We start from the raw sequence: 21126 nt of genomic DNA, 5'->3' as shown, positions 1-21126 counted from the left end.
TAATGTATGACAAAAGAGACAAGAGTACACACTAGGTAAAGGACACTGTCTTCAATAAATAGGCCATGAAAACTGGACAGCCATATGCAAAGGAATGAAACTAGACTACTATCTTATACCATACATACAAATTAACAAAAACACTAACTTGGAAAAGATAGAGGCACCCGTATGTTTATTGTAGCATTATGTACAGTAGCCAGATGGAAGCAACCCAAGTGTCCTTTGATGGATGAATGGATAAAGAAGATGTGGTGAGTATATGTACAGAATATTACTCGACCATAAAAAGAATGAACTCTTGTCATTTGTAACAATGTGGATGGACCGTGAGTGCATTATGCTAAGTGAATAAGTCAGAGAGACACAAATACCGTATGATTTCACTTGCATGTGGAATCTTAAAAACAAAACAAACACCACCACGACCACCAGAAATAGAGTCCTAAATACAGAGAAAAAAACTGGTGGTTGCCAGAGGGGAGAGGGTGGGAGACAGGGTGAAAGAGGTGATGTGGATTAAGATTACAAACCTCCAGTTGTAAAATAAACAAGTCACACTGATGAAAAGTACAGCATAGGGAATACAGTCAATAATACTGATAACTTTTTATGGTGACAGATGGTAATTACACCTGTGGCAACCATTTAATAATGTATATAATTGTTGAATCACAGTCGTACACCTGAAAATATTGTAATGCAACTATTCTAAAATCACTAGGGAGAATTCATTGTTAGATATGAATAGTTAGAACGAATCAGTGAACTTGAATATAAGACAATTAAAGTTGTCATGTCTGAAGAACAGAAAGGAAAAGTTTGAAGAACAGTGACTGAACCTAAAGAAACTTCGAGACACCATTTAGGAAACCAACATGTGCATCATGGGATTCTCAGAAGGAAAAGAGAAAGGGGAAGAGGGATTCGTTGAAGAAATAATGCCTGAAAACTTCCCAAATTTGATGAAATGCATGAATGTAAACACCCAATAAACCCAACAAGCGCTAAGATGACCTCAGACCCACACCGAGGCACATTATGACCAAACGTCACAAAGACAGCGTCTTGAAAGTAGCAAGAAGTGAGTCACACAAGGTGCTCGTGCAGATTACCAGGGGACCTTCATCTCATTATCATTAATCTGTCAGTAACATTCCTCATCAGAAACTGGAGGCCAGGAGGCAGGGGGCTGATATATTCAAAGTACTAAAAGAAAAACATGTCAACTAAGAATCCAACAAACTGTTTTTGCGAAGTGAGGGAGAAACTCACACATTCCCAGATAAGTAAAAGCTGAGAGAGTTTGTATCACTAGACTTGCCAGGTGAGAAGTCTGATAGGTGAAATGAAAGACAGCTAGACAGTTACCAGGAGCCATGTGAGAAATATCTGAATCAAGGTAAGTACACGGCTGCTACAAACACTAGTGTTATTGTAACAGTAGTCTGTAGCTGCTCGGTTTGTTTCTACATGCTTGAGAGACTAATATAAAGGATAAACACTGTCTAAAAGCTGGTGTTATTGTAACTTTGGTTTGTAACTTCAAATCTTGTCTTCTACATAATGTAAAAGACTAATGCATTTCCAAGAATTATCGGTTTATGTTTTTGGTCACACAATGTTTAAAAAGATGTAATTTTGTGACACCAACAACTAAAAGAGATGGGGTTAGAACTGTTGTGCTTTGGGGGCGCCTGGGTGGCTCAGTCGTTAAGCGTCTGCCTTCGGCTCAGGGCATGATCCCGGCATTCTGGGATCGAGCCCTATATCAGGCTCCTCCACTGGAAGCCTGCTTCTTCCTCTCCCACTCCCCCTCCTTGTGTTCCCTCTCTCGCTGTCTGTCTGTCTGTCAAATAAATAAATAAAATCTTTAAAAAAACCCAAAAAACTGTTGTGCTTTGTTTCCGAAGTTCTGCTGTTATAATTCATATTAGAATGTTACATCCACAGGAAGTTAGATGTCTTCATGGTAACCACAGAGAAAACAGCTACAGAATAGATACAAAGGAAATTAAGAAGGGATTTAAACATTTCACGCAGAAAATTTAACTGAAAAGAAGAGAGGAATGCAGGTAATGAGGGACAAGAAAGCCACAGGGCATATAAAAAACAAACAACACGGACGGAGTAAGGTTGTTCTTAGCAGTTACTTTATATGTAAATGAAGTAAGCTCTCAAATCAAAGAACAGATTGGCAGAATGAAAAAAAAAACCCCACATGAACCAACAATATGCTGCCAACAAGAGGCTCACTTTTGACCCAAAGACACGAACAGGTAGAAAGTGAACAGAGTCCTAAATACAGAAATAGTAAGTGAATGAAAATAGTAACCAGAGGAGAGCCGGAATGGCTCTCCTAATATCAGACGAAACAGACTCCAAGTAAAAAAGTTACACAAGAGTAAAGGATATTATATATTAACAAAGGGTTCAACAGAGCAAGATACAACAGTTACAAACATTTACACACCTAGTGACAGAACTGAAGGCAGAATAGCAGCTGGAGACTTCAACATTCCTCTCCTAATAATGGATACAAAAACCAGACCAGAGAAGTAGGCAAACGGAGGACTTAACACAATAAGCCAAGTAGATTTGATACATTAATTCAGAACATCCCACCCAGCAAGAAGAGCATATGTAATTTTCTCAAGTGCACATGGGACATTTTCCAAAAGAGACCAAATGTTAGGCCACAAATTAAGCCTCAGTAGATGTTAGATATCTTGTTTGCAAAGTATCTTCTCGGACCACAACATGATGAAGTTGAAATCAATAACATACAGAGAACTGGAAAATTCACCAAAATGTGAAAACTAAACGCCACTTTATAACAACCAATGGATAAAAGAAGAAATCACAGGGAAATTAGAAAATACTTAGAGATGAATGAAAATAAAAACACAACATACCAAAACTTATGGAATGCAGCAAAAGCAGTGCTAAGAAGGGAATTTATAGCTATACATGCTTGCATTAAAACCAGGAAAGATTTCAAATCAACAACATAACTTTACAACTTAAGGAACTAGAAAAATAAGAACAAACTAAATTCAAAGCTACCAGAAGGAAGGGAATAATAAAGATTAGGGCAGAGATATACGACGTACAGAATAGAAAAACAATAGAGAAAAATCAACGAAACAAAAAGTTGGTTCTTCAAAAAGATCAACAATATTGACAAACCTTTAACTAAATGAACTAAGAAAAAGAGAAGACTCAAATTACTAAAATCAGAAATAAAAATGGTGACATTACTACCATTTCTACAGAAGTAAAATGGATTTTAAGAAAGCATTATGAATAATTACATGCCAATAATTTGGATAACCTAGATGAAATGGACAAATTTGTAGAAACACAAAACCTACCCAGACTGACTCATGAAGAAATAAAAAATCTGAATAGATCTATAACTAGTAAGGAGATATAATCAGTGATCAATAATCTCTCAACAAAGAATAGCCCTGGACCCGATGGCTTCACTGGTGAGTTTTGCCAAACACTTAAAGAAGAAATAATACCAATCCTTCTCAAACTTTTCCAAAATTTCAAAGAAGAGAGAACACTTCCTAATTAATTCTAAGGCCAGCATTACCCTAATACCAAAGCCAAAGATACCACAAGGGAGAAAACGCCACAGACCAATATTCCTTATGATCACTGATGCAAAAATACTCAACAAAATACTTGCAAACAGAATTTAGCAGTATATTAAAAGGATTATCCACTGTGACCAAGGGGGATGTCCCCCTGGAATGCAAGGATGGTTCAAAGCATGAAAATCAATATGATACACATCAACAAAATGAAGGGAAAACCACATGACCATCTCAACTGATACAGAAAAAGCATCTGACAAAAGACCACACCTTTTCATTATAAAAACACTCAACAAAATAGGAATAGAAGGAAACTATCTCCACATAAAAAATCTAGATATGAAAAATTCATAGCAAACATAATACTCAATGGTGAAAAAAAATAACGGCTCTTCCTCCAGGAGAGGAAGAAGACATAGACTCCTCCTGTTATGACTTCTATTCAACATAGCACTGGAAGTCCTAGCCAGAGCAATTAGGCAAGAAAAAGAAACAAAACACATCCAAATTGGAAAGGAAGAAGCAAAATCATCATCTCTGTTTGCTGATGATATGATCTTACATGTAGAAAATGGTAAAGACTCCCTAAAAAAGCTGTTAGAGCCAATACATGAATTCTGCAGAGTGGCAGGATACAAAGCCGACACAGAAAAAGCAGTTTTGCATACGTGAGCAATGACCTGAAAAGGAAATTACAAAACTAATTCCATTTACAATATCATCAAAAAGGATAAAAGACTTAGGAATTAACCAAGAAGGTGAAGACTTGTACAATGACAACTACAGAACACTGCTGAAAGGAACTAAAACAGATAAATGGAAACACATCCCATGATCACGGACTGGAAGATTTACTACTGGTAAAAGTCAACACTACCCAGTACCCTACAGATTCAGTGGAATCCCCATCAAAATCCAATGGCTTTTTTCTGTAGAAACAGTAAAACTCATCCTAAAATTCATACTGAATCTCGAGAAAACCCAAAGCAGCCAAAATAATCCTGAAAATGAAGAACAAAACTGGAAGACTTACACTTCCTGGTTTTAAAACTAGCCGCAAATCTCTATTACTCGACAGAGCATACCACTGGAGTAAAGGCAGATACACCAACGGAAGAGAATGCAGAGCCCATGGGTTAGCCTTCACAGGTACGGTCAGCGGGGAAGAAGCATCTTTTCAATAAACAGTGCTGGAGAACTGGATATCCACAGGCAGAAAAATGAAGCTGGATGTCTACTTAATGCCAGACACAAAACTTAACTCAAAATAGGTCAAAAACCTAACCCTAAATGTGAGACCTGAAACTATAAAACTTAAGAGAAAATGCAGGAGAAAAGCTCCAGGACACTGGATTTGGCCGTGATTTCTTGGATGTGACAGCAAAGGCAGAGGCAGCAAGAGTAAAAAGACAAACTGAACTTCATGAAAATTTAAAAAATTTTGTGCATCAAAAGTGTGATCAACAGAGTAAAAAAGGTAACCTCCCGAATGGCAGATAAAGTTTGCAAGTGGCACATTTGATCAGGGTCTATGTCCAGAATATAGAGAACTCCCAAAACTCAGTCACAGGACCCCAATTCAGACACGAGCGGGGTTTACTCCGGCACACCCAGTACACCGTACCATACACGAGCTGCGCAGCCGAACTAACGTCGCCGACGATTCCTCACTTCAAAACACGGCTGTGGTTATGGCAACAGCAACAACAACAAAAGGCAAAGCATTTGGAAATATATTTCTCCAGACAAGATACACAGATGGCCACAAAACACTCAACATCACTAATAATTAGGGAAATGTTCATAGCATTATTATTCGTAATAGCCAAAAAGTGGAAGCAACCCAAAAGGTGATTTATCCACACAATGGAATGTTACTCAGCCTTTAAAAGGAACCTGGAGGGCACTGGGCTCAGGGGGGGCCCGGCACAAAAAGACAAACACAGCAGGTCCCTCGCCTAGCAGTCCTTAGAGGAGTCAGAGTCACACAGCAGGGTTGGTGCCGGGGGCAGGCGGGTTCCTGTTTCAGGGGACAGAGTTGTAGGTTTTCACGATAAAAAGAGCAGGTGCATGGCGGGGCTGGTGGCACAACAGAGGAGTACGTTTCTTCCCACTGAATCCTACACTAGAAAATGGTTAAGATGGTAAATTTTTTGAGCATTTTACCACAATAAGAAAACCTGAACAGAATCCACAAAATTCTCCTGGGTGACAGCATTACATGTCCCCTTCAGGCCTTCAAGGAAGCATTCCAGCCTGGTCCCCAAGTGTCCCTGAGGTGGGCTCAGGGAGGGGCAGCCAGTGACCATGATCCCTTTAATCTTACGCAGTATGGATTTTTATAATGGATTGCACATGACCAGGAAAAGACGTATATGGGTACGGTGAGCAAAACAGTCTGCGCCAGGAATGGGAAGCCCTGGGGCCACTTGAGAGGAAGGTGGGCCCTCGAGCTGCCCTGGCTCCAGGAGCACCTTCAGGGGAGTCCAGGGCGGGGGTGGGGGTCTCTGTAGCACAGGGACGCGGCCACCTGGCCACGTTCATGCCCCCGTGTTCCCACCGCTCCCACACAGGAAGCCGTCAACCCCAGCAGGGCTCCAGACGCCAGGAGCTTCCACGGGGGCGGGAGGCGGGCCTCGAGGACCCCCTGCACTCACCCAGTTGTCCTCTCTTCCACCTGTGAATCAGAGACTCTCTTCTTTGTCTAGGTTCATCAGAAATAAGCACCCATGAATGAAGGTGTTTGCCAGCCAGCAGTTCAGTGTGACCGAGGATGTGTTCAGTACTCGGTAGAGAAAGTGAATCTCTCTATTTTTGGTTAGTGACGGAGAGAAAGGGGGGAGCAGAGGGTGCAGGGCCGGAACCAGGGAAAAGGTGTTCTTCTGACAGTCCCACAGGTGTTCGTGGAGGTGAAGGGAGACTCCTGCCCCCCCTTCCTGATGCCCCAGGGGCCGCAGGTTCTGTCCGGACCCCAGGGAGCCCCCTGGCCACACCCACCTGCCCGGAGGGCGTTGTGAGGGCGTGCACAGAATGCTTTACCCTGAGGAGGCTGTGGCGGGATCCAGCAGAGGCCAGACGAATTTATTCATCAGCCAGGGAGACGCTGTGAGGAGTTTACCCTCAAGGAAAATTTTTAGAAGTTGACAGGAAGGAAACAGGCAGGTGACGTTTGGAAACTCTGAAGAAAGCATTTCCTCATGTCAGAGAGACAGTGTGTTTCATTTGTTTTTTCTCTTTTCTACACGCACACACACACGCACACGCCTCTTTGTTTCTGAAGTGGGGCTCCCCAAGGAAAGTGCTTCTGCGACCAGATGGAGGGGTTTCCAGGGCAGCTGGCCACCGGCGTGTCTACTCCCAGCCACGGGTCCATACAGGTGTGTCCGTGTTGGGCGCGCCCCATCCCAGGAAGTCCCCTGTTTGGGCTGGGGTCCGACCCCGCTGCTTCCCTAATGTCTCCACACCCCTCCCCTTGCAGAAGGCCGTTCCTGTCCCTGCTGGGTGCCCCTGCCCAGCGGTGGTGGTGAGAACTCTCATGGGCACCCACGAAACAGTCTGCGTGTCAACACTGGCCCTTCCTCATTCACGCGGCTGCGAGACAAAAGATGGACTGATTAGAAGGAAATCAGCGCAGGAAGCCTGAGCGGAAAAGCTGGGTCAGAGAAACAGAGAAAGGAGCAGAGTGGTCTGTAGCCAACAGAGCTCCCGTGAGGGCCTGTCAAACAATTCCTCTTCATTTGTCCTCCAAAATGTGCAGTTCTTTTAAGTTACAGGAACCCCAGAGCAGCAACCAAGCCCCCTCGCCCCCGCTGCCTGCCCACAGGCCCACAGGCCACCCCTGCGAGGGCGGAACGCTGGCTGACAGCTTGGGAAAGGGCTTCCAAGCTGGAGACCAGTGGCCGGCAGGCGTTGCCCCTTCTTGGGGCAGGCACAGGAGCCGAGCAGGAAGAGGACGGGGTCCTCAGAGCCAGGACCAGGGCCAGCCGTCGGCCAGGGCATGACAGGTAGCAGCTCATGGCCAAGCCCATCAGTCCATCGATTACGCCATCAAGCGAGTTACCATCATTTCTCACCCACATTGATATACCAAGGGCCAGGATTTTTGAGAAAAGGTGATTTTAAGATTGTATTTGTAACATATGAATATACTCTGTTCTGCCCCGCAGGTGTGACCACCGACGGCTGGCAGTACCTATCACAAACGCACACCAGTGGCTGTCTGTGCTTTCCGTGTTTTACAGAAATGGGTCTTGTAGACACACCGCCCTGCAATTGCCTTTGCTCCTTCATCGTGCGGAAGGGTTTGGGCTGCTGCTGACAGCCAGTGTGCTCCTGGCTGGAACCTGGCCTCTCTGAACCTTATGTGGTCAGCAGATGCTCACTGAACTCCTTGCCCTGAAGAAACCACAAGACTAGTGAGAGAGACGGACACGCCTTCAGACACTGCATATGCTGGGCCGTCACGGACAGCCAGGGGCCGGGCATGCTCTGGGGTCCCAGGGCGGGGTGCTGAGCACTGCAGCTGGGAGGACAGTGGGCCCGTGGGGTCCGAAGCTGCTGCCGGGATGTGGCTCAGGGCCTGGGATGGTGTGGGCTCCCCCACACTAGAAACTGAGCCCCCGTACAGGCATCTGCCCCGTGACCAGCTCACCCTCACTGGCAGGCAGCCTCAAGGTGAACCCACACCAGAAATGGCAGCTCCCGTGCATCACAGAGCGGAACGTCTTCTGAGGATGGTTCTCCAGACACACGCCTGCAGCGGGCTGTGTGCTGCACGTGATCGCCAGCGCACACCCCTGCCTGCAGGGGGGCCTGACCCCAGGCTGTTTATTCAGGGGGGTGTGGAGCCAGGCTGGGTGCTGCTCAGGAGCCCAGAGCTCTGGAGGCCAAGCCCTCCACTGGACGCTGGCCAGCCTGCGGTTCTGGGCCAGGAAAGACAACCACCACATGCGTGTGTGTGTGTGTGAAGGATGTAAGCACAGACCCAGGGACAGTGGGCGGAGGCAGGGCCCGAGCAAGAGGACAGAGGTGCTGCCGGCGTCCCTCTCTGCTCTCACCACTGGCTCAGAGAACTGGAGCAGCAACGGCCCCTCTCCTCCTAGAGCTTGTCTTCAAGCCCCAGCCGACCCGATCCCATGGGCACGTTCCCTCCTGCAAGCCTGGGTGTGGCTTACTCAGCATCTGTGTCCCCAGGTCCAGGCCCACGGGCAAGCGGGCGCTCTGGGTGTGGTGCGTGGCTGACCAGACTGAGGCTCAGGGATGCTTCACCTGTGCGTCCAGCACCAGCCGGAAGTCGGGAGGCAGAGAAGGAGGGCAAAACAGGGCTCCCCACTTAGGCAGACAAGGCGTCCATACAACAAAAAAACAAGTGTGGACTTCTGCTCCCAGAAGAGCAGCGAGCATCTCCCCACCCCTCCTGCTGAGTTCCACTGAGACCCTGGACTCCACACCTGACACCCGTGTGAGAAGACACTGAGGGACGAGACGGCAGACCGGGGGCGGGGGCTGGGCCCTGGGAACCGTCCAGTGCCCGAGCCCCAGCTCTTCTGTTCCTTTCCCAACTGTCACCCACGAAAACCAACAAGAGCCTGCTACCCAAAGGCCAGAAAGGGGCAGCTTGAAAAGAAAGGCTTTCAGACCCTGACCACTCCACTCCATCCAAACACGACAGAGAAACGCAGCCACACCCCACACTCGGCAGCAAGGGCCGAGTGAGGAGCCCCCATGGGGTCAGCGGAGGCCACGAGGGGGACAGTCCCCCGGACCAGCTGGACGCCTCCTCCGGACGGTCGTCACGAGCCCCACCTGGGTACGGACGCAACGGTGCAGGCAGGATGCAAGTCAAAGGTGAGACCACACAACCGTTCAGCACAAGCAGGCAGCGGAAACGGCTGACGACAAGAAAGGAGAGTCAGGCGAAGGGGCACAAGGGCTGCCGCCACAGAACAGTGACCCGCCGGGATGGCCCCGCACGTGTGCACCCCAACAGAGCAGCGACACGTGTGAGGCACAACGGACAGAGCTCACAACCAAGCGAACGCTGCGAGAGCTGAAGGGGGTCCGGGGACACCTCCACCTTCTGTCTGCGGCCGACGTCGCAAGTCCGCAGAAGCCCAGCCACGCGGAAGACCCCGCAGTGCCGTCGACCGACAGGGCCCCGCAGGCATTTCCAGAGCAGACAACAGAGGAGCACGCGCTCTCTTCAAGCGCCCACGGGACATACGCCGGACGGACCAACTCCTGGCCACGGCACACTTCAACGCACGCTTGAAACAGAAATTGTGTGTTTTCTGACCATGTCTCTGATTCATGAGCTCAAACTAGAGGTCGATATGGAGAGACCACAGGAAACTCTCCAAACACTTGGAGAATAACACACTTCTCCAAGGGAAAAAACCCAACACTGATCACTGTGAAAATGAAACAGCCCTGGACAGCGTGTGGGACACCATTCAGGGGGGCGTGCCACACCAGGTGCTGTCATCTGGGCCCCACACCTCACACGCCCAGAGAGCACACAAAATAAGCCCAGGAGACACAGGGAAGGCAATAATACAGGCAGTGATTCCATGAAAGTGAAACAACAGAAAAAAATCAATGAAATTAAGAGATTGGTCTTCCTGTCACAGTCTCATGGGGGTGCAGCCATCCTGTGGCCCTTCCCCCTCGGTCCTTCTGCATTGGGTCCTTGGCCCTTGGCCCTTCCCCAGGTCCTGGGCCTCTGGTGCTTTGCTGTGCTCCCACCTGTGCCCCAGGTCCACTACGGCTCACTTACCACCTCTGTTTCTCCAGTACTTAGCCTGCAAAGTGTATCTTCCAGCTCCACCAGGGCCTGTCCTCCCCATCTGCCTTATGCGCTCATGAGGTCATCCTAACTCCCCGCCACACCAAGTCCAAAACACTGATAACACATGTTCTGTCTTCCTTGGAGTTGAAATCTGTCAAACTTAAAGGGGCATCCCCCCACCCCCATATTTTCTCTTCTTGCCCAAAGGGCTACATAGCTTACAAAACTCCGTACTGGAGCATTTCCTGTAGGGTCCATATTGTTCTTCACCAACATTGTGTCTGAGTGTTGGGTCCTGGGCCTTCTTGGATGCTAACATCCAAGGGGTGGGAGGGAGACTTGTTTACCCACCTGACAACAATATAAAGTATAATCCCAGCCAACTTCACATTTTAATAAATGCTTTTTAAAAAATGGTGTTGAATTGCTAACCTCTAGGAAGCTGCCAGAAAACATTATTATTTATCATTTCCACTTATTTCCTGAGTGACCAAGCTACCACTTCATCACCCTCTGGACTTGTCAACAAACGCAGAGCCTTCTGGTGTGTTTCTCCTCTGAAGTGAGGCAGGCCCGCCAACAGGGCCCCCCCACAGTAGCGGCCGGCTGCCCGAGGCCATACAGCCAGGTCACACCGGTCACTAACTACCATGTTTCTGCTGTAAGCAGCACCCACCCCAAATAACACACTCAGCCCGGTGTCTGGGAAACCCCGTTTCATTCTGCCAACGAGGCAAAACAGTCTGGAGCGTCTGTGGGGGGCAGATGCTGCCGACCCGACCCACCTCCACAGCCTGTGGGGCACCGGGAGGACGCCTCTTCTTGGTGGGGGTTCTGGAATTAGCTTTTTCTGAGATGGGCAGGAGGCTGGCAGGAAGGCCGGGGGGCCGCATTGTCCCCGTACGGGTGAATCATTAGCGTTTCTGGGGTTTTGAGCTGTGCTGGTGTTCGCAGTCAACGGGACACTTTCCAGCTTGTTAGAGCTGGTCTTTCTAGCAATTCATGGACAGAAAAACTATTTTTCAAATTTACCTGATTGCAAGTCAGAAAGTTACTTTAACAAAAGCCAGCTTGTACTTCCAAATAATACACACAAATTTTTTGTTCAAAACAGTATTAATTCCATGCAAAAGCATATCAGCATGAAGTTGGCAGTTTCTGAGCTCCTTAATCACCCTTTCTGTGGACAGTTTGGTTCCAACACTTGTCGTTGAACAGCACGTACGGGTAGTGTTTCAACACTAAGGCTGTTACCTGTTTCCGGCGACGAGGTGCTCCAGCCCCACCAGGAAGTGTTCAGACTGAACGCTGGTATCAATTATCCAATTACATGCACGCACTCACACATACTTCCCCTCCATTCCAACCTAAAGACCGGCCAGTTTCTATGGCAACAATTAATTAACCCTCCCTGTTCAGGGCGTGACCTGGGCCCGCCCCTTCCACCGTGAGATGTAATTAGTTGCCAGCAAAGAAAACGCGCAACTGCTCTGCGCCAGCGTGGTGTTTCAGAGCGCAATGATGCTTGTCCTCAGCAGAGATTATCACGAGTGGGGAGACCCGCCAACCTCAGCCTGTTTCTCCTCACAGCCACCAAGCAAAATGCCTCTCTGTCCTCAGCGACCTTCGGGGCAGCAGGGCTGTGCACAAGGGCAGGCCCAGAATGTGGGCGCAAGGCTTGAAAACCCACAGCCAGAGGGCCCTGACCACGCTCTGGCCAGACTGACCCTCATCACATATCCAGAGGGGCTGGAGGGGGTCCTTCCCCAACACCATGGTGGCCTCCTTTCTTTAGGGAACCTACAGCCCCAGGGCTTCTACCCACTGACCTTTATCATGCTGGCAAGACCCAATGTCCAACACTGACCTTAACCCTGTTTGTCCAGCTACCCTGGTCTATTTAACAGCACCTCCAAGAAAGTTTACACAAATCTAAAGGTGACCCAAAGTGTCAACACACTGGATGCTTATTACTTTTTGGTAGAAACTGGTCAGTAGAAATGAAGGAAGCAAATGGCTACCCCTGGGGGCAAGGAGCAGAGGGTGCCCCTGTTGTGGGTTCTGGGCTACGGTTCCCCTCCCAGGAGTGCCTCGTCCACGGGAAACACATATGTGGGCAGCGAGCGCAGGTCCAGAGACCTGAGAAGTGCTCCTCATGGAGCTCCACCACCATGGAAAGTGGCCACGTGCACACCTCGCCCAGCGTGAGCCCCTCCCCAGGAGGGAGGCGTCTCAGATCCCTGATGCACGTGTGTGCTGGTCAGGGCCCTCCAGAGGAACGGACTGATAGGATGTGTGTGCGCTGGGGGGACGTTATGGATACGTACAGAGAGAGGTGTATCGTGCAGTGGCTCAGAAGTCCCACAATCTGCATTGGTGAGCTGGGACCCAGCGGAGCCAATGGTAGACCAAGCCCCAGAGCCCGAGAACCAGGGCACTGATGTCCCACCTCAAGCAAAAAGGGCATCTGCCCTTCCTTCACCTTCCTATTCCATTCAGGTCCCCGGTGGACTGGGGATTGCATGAGGCCCATCAACATGGGAGAGGGCGGTCTACTTGACTCATCTTCCAGAAACACCCTGGTAGACACACCCAGAAAGATGTTTTGCCAGCTGCCTGTCTGAGGCCAGTCGGCCGTCACAAGGCTCCTTGGGCTCCGGGGCTCCTGCCCTCCTTCTCAGGGTGCAGCTGATCTGGGACTTGTAGCTGGAGGTGAGGAGTACTAGAATGTGGCCCACGATGAGTGTGTTCAGGGCATTTTCGAGGACCTGCTTTGTAAACGGACCGATGCAGTGTTTCCCACTGACCCTGGTCTCTTGCAAGTCTGTCCGCCTTTGGGTGGCGGATGCCCTTGGTTCATTGGCCGATTCTGATAACAAGGGAGCCGATGAGGTAAGGAATACCTCCACCACAGGCAGACGACTGTTAAACTGAGAGCTGAGGAGCCTCTGGAAACTTGCAGATGGCCTCTCGAGAAGAGGGAGAGTGAGCACGGGATCTGTCCACGTTTCAGTGAGCCTCGGCAGAGGCATGCAAGCACACAGCCCCCTCTGCGTCCAGGGCCCGAGGCGTGGGGGAAGGAAGAGCCCAGCTCTGTGCAGTTTCCACATCACTTTTTACACAGAAACCATCGCACATGTACTTCATTAGCCAAAAATTCCCAACCATCTTAAAAACAGAATTTGTTACAAAGAATATCCCATTCCTAAGATTCCAACATTGGTTCCTAAAATACCTTTTACAAGACCAAAATTGTCACCCCTTCTTTATATCAAGCAATATGTTAAATCTCGTATTTTCTACAAAGCAAACAACTAAGGGAGGCCCGCAGACCTCCCTTAGATACAGGCAAATGTCCACCTGCCCTTCCCCCATCCTATTACACATTTTCACTCAAATTATATTTTTTTCTCTACCTCTATTTCCAGAGATCTTTCACAGGAGGCGAAAGAGACATCGGCCCCACTTTTCCCCGAGCAAGCCAGAGCACAAAGGTGGACGCGGGTGCTAGCTTTCCCTCCTGCCTGTCTCTCCCTCTGCCCAGGTCCAGTTCGACCGGTTCTGTCTCGAGGATGGCACCAAAAGCCTTAGAAGAGGCAGGTTTCTGCCAGCCTTCCAGCCCCCCTCGCAGGTGAGGAGGCCAGTTCAGAGTCAGGAACTGTTTTCAGGTGAGGAGGCCAGTTCAGAGTCAGGAACTGTTTTCAGGTGAGGAGGCCAGTTCAGAGTCAGGAACTGTTTTAACCTACGTCAAACATGACATCACATGTGGGGACTCCTTCTCAGATCATCTTCAGTTTGAAAATGTATGACGTCACAGCTTTATAGGGACAGGTGCAAACGAAGGCTGGCTGACAGGCACAGACTTGCTCCTTCTACGGCGGACCGACTCCTGGAAGTGAGCCCATCAGCCTCGGCCCAGAGAGCCAAGCACAGCTCCGGACCCATACTACCCCAGGCTCCCGTGACCGGGGTGCAGGCTGGAGCCACTGGGCTAACTGCTACCTCGGGGAAGGAGTTCAGCCTCTGCATCAGGGTGGTGAAGAGTCATACAGCTAAGAGTTCTCACAAAAATGTTAGAAACATTCTCATTTTAACTGGCAGACAAGCAGACTCTTCCCCTCTTTGCTGTTGCTGCTACAGAAGGGTTACGACAAGAATAGCTGAGTCAGGGGCGCCTGGGTGGCACGGCGGTTGGGCGTCTGCCTTCGGCTCAGGGCGTGATCCTGGCGTTATGGGATCGAGCCCCACGTCAGGCTCCTCCGCTGGGAGCCTGCTTCTTCCTCTCCCACTCCCCCTGCTTGTGTTCCCTCTCTCGCTGGCTGTCTCTATCTCTGTCAAGTAAGTGAATAAAATCTTTAAAAAAAAAAAAAAAAGAATAGCTAAGTCAGCAGCCCCACCTGCTCTCCCCTCTGTCGCAGGAGTGGCACTCCTTCACTTCTGCAGACCCCTGGGGACATCACAGGACGAAGCAGGTAGGGTTAAGGCTATGCCTTGTCCTTGGCCCAGCATGGTGGAGAGGGGAGAGCTTTCCCATCCAACTGGAATGTGGGGGAAGCGGCACTGGGTTAGGGAGGGACACTCCCAGGGGAGGAGGAGGGAGAGGTGTGCTGGGAAATGCAGGGCAGGGGTACTGCTGTGGGTACAGTCACCCAGGGCAATGAGACCGCGAAGAGAAAGGTCGAGGAATGCAGAATGGTGCAGCCGAACCATTGGCCGGTTTCTGGCAAGAGTAAAAATACTCTCCATACGATCCAGCAAATGCAGTCCCTGGTTTTACCCAAATAAACTGAAAACTCATGGCCACACAGAAACCTGCACAAGGATGTTTACAGCAGTTTCATTCCTAATTGCCAAAACCCGGACGCAACCACAGACGTCCATCAGTAGGTGATGGAGCCGTGCGCCGTGATCCATCCAGACAGCGGGCTATTGCTCAGCACCAAACAGAAATGAGCGACAAGCCACGGAAACGACAGAGAAACTGGAGTGCGCATCGCCAAGTGCAAGAAGCCCGCCGGAAAAGGCGACGTCCTGTGTGACTCCAGCCCTCAGACGTTCTGGAAAAGGCAGAACCATGGAGACGGTACAGACCGTGGGGGCCGGGAGCTGGGGGGGGAAGGAGGGACGCAGAGGCTGAGCGCGGGGCATTTCTAGGGCAGTGAGCCTCCTCTGTACGTAGTGTGATGGTAGATACGTGACATCATGCATTTGGGAAAACCTACAGAATAACCCAACACCGAGAGTGAGACCTAATGTGAACGATGAACTTCAGCTGATGACGTATCAATACCGGCTCATCCAGTCTAACAAATTAACACATTAATAGGAGATGTTACATTAGGAAAGCAGTGTGCAGGGAGGGGAGGGGGTAAATGGGTACCTGCTGTGATGTCTGCTCAATTTTTCCATAAACCTAGAACTGCTCTGAAAAAGTAAAGTCAATTGAATTTTAAAATACCCGAAAACATAAAAGGCTAAAAATCATTAAATGGTTCAAACACAAAACAAACCATTCCCTTAGTGTAACTGTTTTCTTTAAAAATAAACTAGGCATTAATGGTTAAGTGCTGTAGAGTGGCTGGAGGAACCATCGGAAGGTCTCCACGAGGTGTGACCCCCTGCCTGTCACCCTCACACACCCACCTGGACCAGTGAGGACCCCAACACAAGAGCCAAGAAGAGTAGGGTCGTGCGTGGGTTCTCAGCCCGACCAGGACCTCGGGGACCTGTCAGGGGACCTTGGTTTTCTCCGGAGGCCAGGGGATGGTCACTCACACACCAGCACGGCCCCTCTGTACCCACAGCTCCTCAGCACAACTGTGCCCAGGACAGACAAAGCCTCTGCCTCACAGAGCCCGCAGCCTAGCGTCGAGCCAGGAAAACCAGCACCCAACAGCAATTTCCCACCAGTGCTCCAGCAGGAAACCAGGGGTGGAAGAGGGTCCAGTTTCCACACTCCAGGAGCAGCCCTTGTACGACGGGGGACAGTCCACAGTCCAGGCAGCACCAACAAACTGAGAACACCTCAGTGCTTCGGTAAACCGGGGCAAACGTAAAGGCCTATCTTCCCTTTTCCGTAACGCACAGCAGTCCTCCAGGATATGGGAGGGGACAGACAGCAACCCTGTGGGGTCCAGAAGTCACCATACACTTTCTCCCATCCCTCGATGGAGCCACCTAAATCTTGTCCCTTCGGAGCCAGTCTGGACCCAAGAGGCCACTGAGGTCCACGCCCTTCACCACGTCTGTAGCCCTGGGAGTGCAGAGACTGGCCCAAGGTCTCTGTCACCCTCACACACCCGGCCCAAGACGCCGTTTGTCGGCCTGAAGAAGAGGGAAGACGCTCTCTCGCCCCGTGCCCATGGCTTCCCTGACCTGGGAAGGACGCCTGCTCGAAGACGCTGGCAAGCCCATCACTACCCTAACCCAGCCCCTCCCCCAGCAAGAGGAGATGCTTACAACGTGGTCCTGGCCGCCGTCCCTCCCGCGTGGCCCAGTCCCTGGTGCCCTGAAAAGTTCCCCGCTGCTCCCTGCCACTCCTTGTTTCCCCTGCCCAGCACTTGGGACTCACCACACACCTGCTTAGACATGACGGCTGGGGGGTGACGCCCAAGGAAAGCACCTTGCTTCCCTCACGTGTCACACGAAGCAGCTACCCTGGGGCCCAGGAAGGAGCTGCCTGGAGCTCTCCCACCAAGAGCAGGGACAGCCGTCTGCCAGAGGCCCTCGGCCCTTGGCCCTCGATAAATACTTCTGCAATCACAGAACCCGGAGACCCTTCCTCTCCAGCATCACTCGTAAAGCACCTTAGGGCACGCTTAAATATTTATTTCATAATTTGCAAAGGCAGGAGCTAACTGGGAAGTCAAAGTTCCCACTTTTCAAAACAGAGTAACTGCTTGTTGAATTAGTATAAACAGACTTGTGAGCTTAGAGCTATAACATGTTTGCCATTCGCCTCCTGGCCACCCCTTCAGGCCGCACACGGTTATTCTGGAGTCTGCAGGAGGCACACCAGGTGAGTGACACCGGCTCTCAGGAGCTCGAGGTCCCACACGTGGTTTCTGCACCCACGACGAGCAAGAGTCAACACCAGGGTGAGCAGCGCCTGCAGGGACGGACGGGGCACGGCAGCACAGGGTGTCCAAGTGGGCTCCGCAGGCCCTGCCAACAGGGACAACCTCTGGGGGAGCAGACCGGGAGGGTGGAGAGGCCCGGGGTCCAGCCAGGCAGCTGCTTAACTTCAGGTCCTGCCCTTCTCCGCCCCCCATCCCAGGACTTCAGGGCCTGTCTAGCTGCCTCCCAGCTCCAGACCGTGGTGGGGCGGCAGCAGCCACAGCCCCCGGGGCACTCCTGCCCCTCGTGCCCGTTCCCAGGGAGGACACACACGTGCCTCCCATCTGTCGTCGGCCTGGGCAGTGCGTAGGGGTGGAAAGACGGCCAGGCGAAAGTGAATATTATCAGTCTTGCTGCTTATCGGGCAAAACTAAAGTCAATCACCTAGCCAGCAGGTGTGTGTCCCACTCAGCTTCGGCTCCTCTGTGTGTTTCTAGAAACCAGGAACATCCACACTCTAGATCAAGGGAATAACAGGGAAACGGGATTTTGTTTGGTGGCCTCGGGGTGGGGCTCCCTGGCACTCGAGGAGAAAGCTTCGTGCCCGTGGAAGGTGGTGGTGAAAGGCGCCTCAGCCGTTCCCACTCACACAAGACGGACGTGTGGCCCAGAAGAGCCCAGGCTGTCAGTGGCCGCATCCCCCTGGCAGAGCTGGGCTCGGATGGCCTGAGAGCTGGCTAATGTGGCAGGTGATCCGAGGGGGGCTCCCACACCTGTCCACGCTCTGCAGCCCCGCCAGCTGACCCAGTGCTGCTGCCGTGCGAACCACCCGCCCTGCCACGGCCACCCCACCTCGCGTGGAAGGACATCTCGTGGGAGCAGCCAGCAGAGGTCACACCCCGCCGGCTCCAGCCCCTCGAAGAATGGAAGCCGTCCTTGTCAGGAAGGGCATCTGCTTTCCCCACTGCTGCCCCTCTTCTCCTGGTTTCGGAAACAGGACATGCTCACTGCTGCATTTCCAAGCCGTGGATATACATGCCGTAACAACGTCATCTGCCCCCACAATTTGGGATGGTTTTTCTGACCTTTGGCTGTTTGCCTTTTGAGTGTGTATGGGGGGGAGCTCACACCGTGTGTCTGGTGTGATGCTTTTCTCATTAACGCCATGGTTTAGAAACATTTGCTCAGTAAATATGCTGCTTTGAGATACTTTTAAAGATGACATAAGATTCAGCATAAGAATTTGCTTCAATTTATTTCAGCTATCCCTTGCAGTTGGACATTTGATGTTAAAAACAACAGGGAGGTGGGGGGCTGTGCACATCTCAGTTCCTTAAGGCAGGTTCCCAGCACTGGACCGGCCAGGTCAGAGGGCGAGCACGTCACAAGGCGTGCGGTGTCGGGGGCCTGAAAGCGTGCCTGCCCCCCATCACCCAGGGTCTCACAGTGACAACACAGACGCAGAAACCTGGGAAAACACCCACAATTATGGTGGTGGCCGCCCCCCATCACCCAGGGTCTCACAGTGACAACACAGACGCAGAAACCTGGGAAAACACCCACAATTATGGTGGTGGCCGCTGTCTGCAAAGCAGCAGCTGGGCTCCTGCCCAGATGCAGAAGAAGGACAGACACTGTGGGCAGGCACGGGCTGGCCAGGGTGGGGGCTGGGGTCGGATCCATGGGCTGCTCCACCCACATGCTCAGACGGACTCAGAAACCAAGGCTTTTCCGACCGAACCAGAACCTCCTGCCGCCACCGGCTCCAGCTCTCACCCTACAGCTCTCTTTCCCTCCCTGGGCTGGAGAAGAGCTCACTCATCAGCCCAGCGTGGTCCCAGGATCACAAGATGAGCCACCGTGAGGCTGCCCCACTTCAGTCATCCCAGAGAGTCATCTGGGGGCAAAGCCCTACAGAAGTGTGCAAGCAAAGGGCTGCTGGCTTCAGGGTAAAAACATTCTAGAAATAAAAATGAAAGGAGGAAGGGGTGAGAGGACAGGAGGAGGAGGGAGAGGAGGGAATAGGGGAGGAGGGATGGGGGAGGGGAAGGATGGCGATGGGGGTTGGGAGGGACAGGAGGGGCATGGGAAGGACAGAGAGGGGAGGGAGGAGACAGGAGGGGAGAGGACAACAGATTTTTCAGTCTGGCTGTGACAGGACCCACACCACACAGGGAAGACTGTAAGCAGCCATCAGCGGCGTGTGAAAATGCCTCTTCTAGTCTCAGCTTGTCCAAGGGTAGCTAAGACCAAATAGCTCCCCTTTCCATAATTAAACAAACATGCAGACACATACAAAAAATACTCTGGAAGAACTGCACCACTGGATCAAAAAACAAGTCAGAACAAGATTTTATTCTTAAAGATACCGGAAATGTCAACATTTTAACGGCTGGCACCTAAGTGGCACATTACAAAGGAATCCAGGGTCCCCAGCGATGTTCTCTCCCCAGACGTTGTCTCCAGGCTGTGGGGCCTGAGACTCAATTACCCCCAACTCACACTGCACTCCAGGGAACTGTCCTGTGGAAGGAAGCTGGGGGGCTCCTGGGGTCGGTCCCTCTGCCCCGGGCGCAGGGCCCACTGCCAGAGGCTCGGCCCTGCCCACCAGCAGTCTCCTCTCCCGCAGCCCCCCACCCCGGGCTGCCAGAGGTGCTGCGTCCACGCATCCCACCAAGAGGCTAATGTGCTCCAGCATCCGTGCCGGCCTGTGGATGCCTTTACCAGGGCCGGTCCCACATTCAAAGTCAGTTTAATGAGCATTTTTACAAAATGCCTCAAAGTAAATGTGGAGTACGGTGAAGGGCAGCAGGTCCATCCTGGACTCTGGTCTCAAGCAGTTCAGAGGATGAAGACTTGTGGCTTTGGCCGCTGAGAACTGCGGGGCTGGTTGGTCACAGGTCAGCCTATCTTCTCCTGAGCCCCCTGCCTCCTCCTTGCTGGGAGCTCCCTGAACACCTCTCAGCCCACTCCTCATTCAAGGGCACTGGGAGGGGCTGGAGTCATGTGACTCAGGCCGACTAGGGTCCCTCTTCTAGTCGTGGGTGGTCCCAGGACCCCCTTCCAGAGCAACCGAGGTCATCACCGAAGGTAAATATGCGTTTCAGTCCTTTACAGGAAGGGGCCCAGTGTGCACAGCTTTGGGGCGTGACATCACATGACAGACACAGAAGGTTCCCGTCCCATGGCACCTGCTGCCCTTGTCTGCACAGCCACCGGATTCTGCATGGACACTCAGCATGTGTCAGTCTGTCTGCTACTCAGCCCATCAGGGAAAGCGCTGGTAGTTCTGGGTCACCAAGGACCACCTGTGGGATGAAGGGAGATGGATCCACGCGAGGACAGGGCGGACCGCGTGGGCATCAGGAGGCCTGGAAGGACAGTGCCCAGAGGCAGGGGCCTGAGGTCACCCACAGAGCTCGCTGGAGGTGGGGCCCCTTCTCGGTGAGCTACCGTGTCCCATGGTGGGGAGGGTGCCTGGGTCCCTGGACAGTGGTCCCTGAACTTGCCTTTTGGGGCTTTTACTTCTCAAATTACAAGATCTGATTTTAACCAGCACAGAGGATCTTCTAAACTTGTTTTCTGTTTGCAGTCACTCTTTTTTCTCCTTCCTCCCTCCCTTCCCCCGCCTACCGCCCCCCCCCCTTCTTCGGCCTTTTCCCCCAGCCCCCGCTGACC

The 21126-nt window shown here is 51.3% G+C and overlaps 1 protein-coding gene and 1 long non-coding RNA gene across 3 annotated transcripts in view; one reads left to right on the top strand and one right to left on the bottom strand.

Moving 5' to 3' along the window:
• Positions 1-21126, bottom strand: part of PARD6G (par-6 family cell polarity regulator gamma) — a 91395-nt gene that overhangs the window by 8989 nt on the left and 61280 nt on the right. The window lies entirely within an intron of this gene.
• LOC103658440 lies at positions 6895-10799 on the top strand. 2 transcript variants are annotated; one of them, XR_567179.2, is made up of 3 exons: positions 6895-6982; positions 7084-7609; positions 7772-10799. It is a non-coding gene; the product is annotated as an uncharacterized LOC103658440 (long non-coding RNA). The 2 variants fall into 2 exon arrangements; XR_005835365.1 differs by having other exon boundaries at positions 7084-10799.

The sequence above is a fragment of the Ursus maritimus genome, unplaced genomic scaffold (genome assembly GCF_017311325.1).
Source record: "Ursus maritimus isolate PB19 unplaced genomic scaffold, ASM1731132v1 scaffold_18, whole genome shotgun sequence".
NCBI classification, from domain to species: domain Eukaryota; kingdom Metazoa; phylum Chordata; class Mammalia; order Carnivora; family Ursidae; genus Ursus; species Ursus maritimus.
This window is presented reverse-complemented; position numbering and strand designations above follow the sequence as displayed.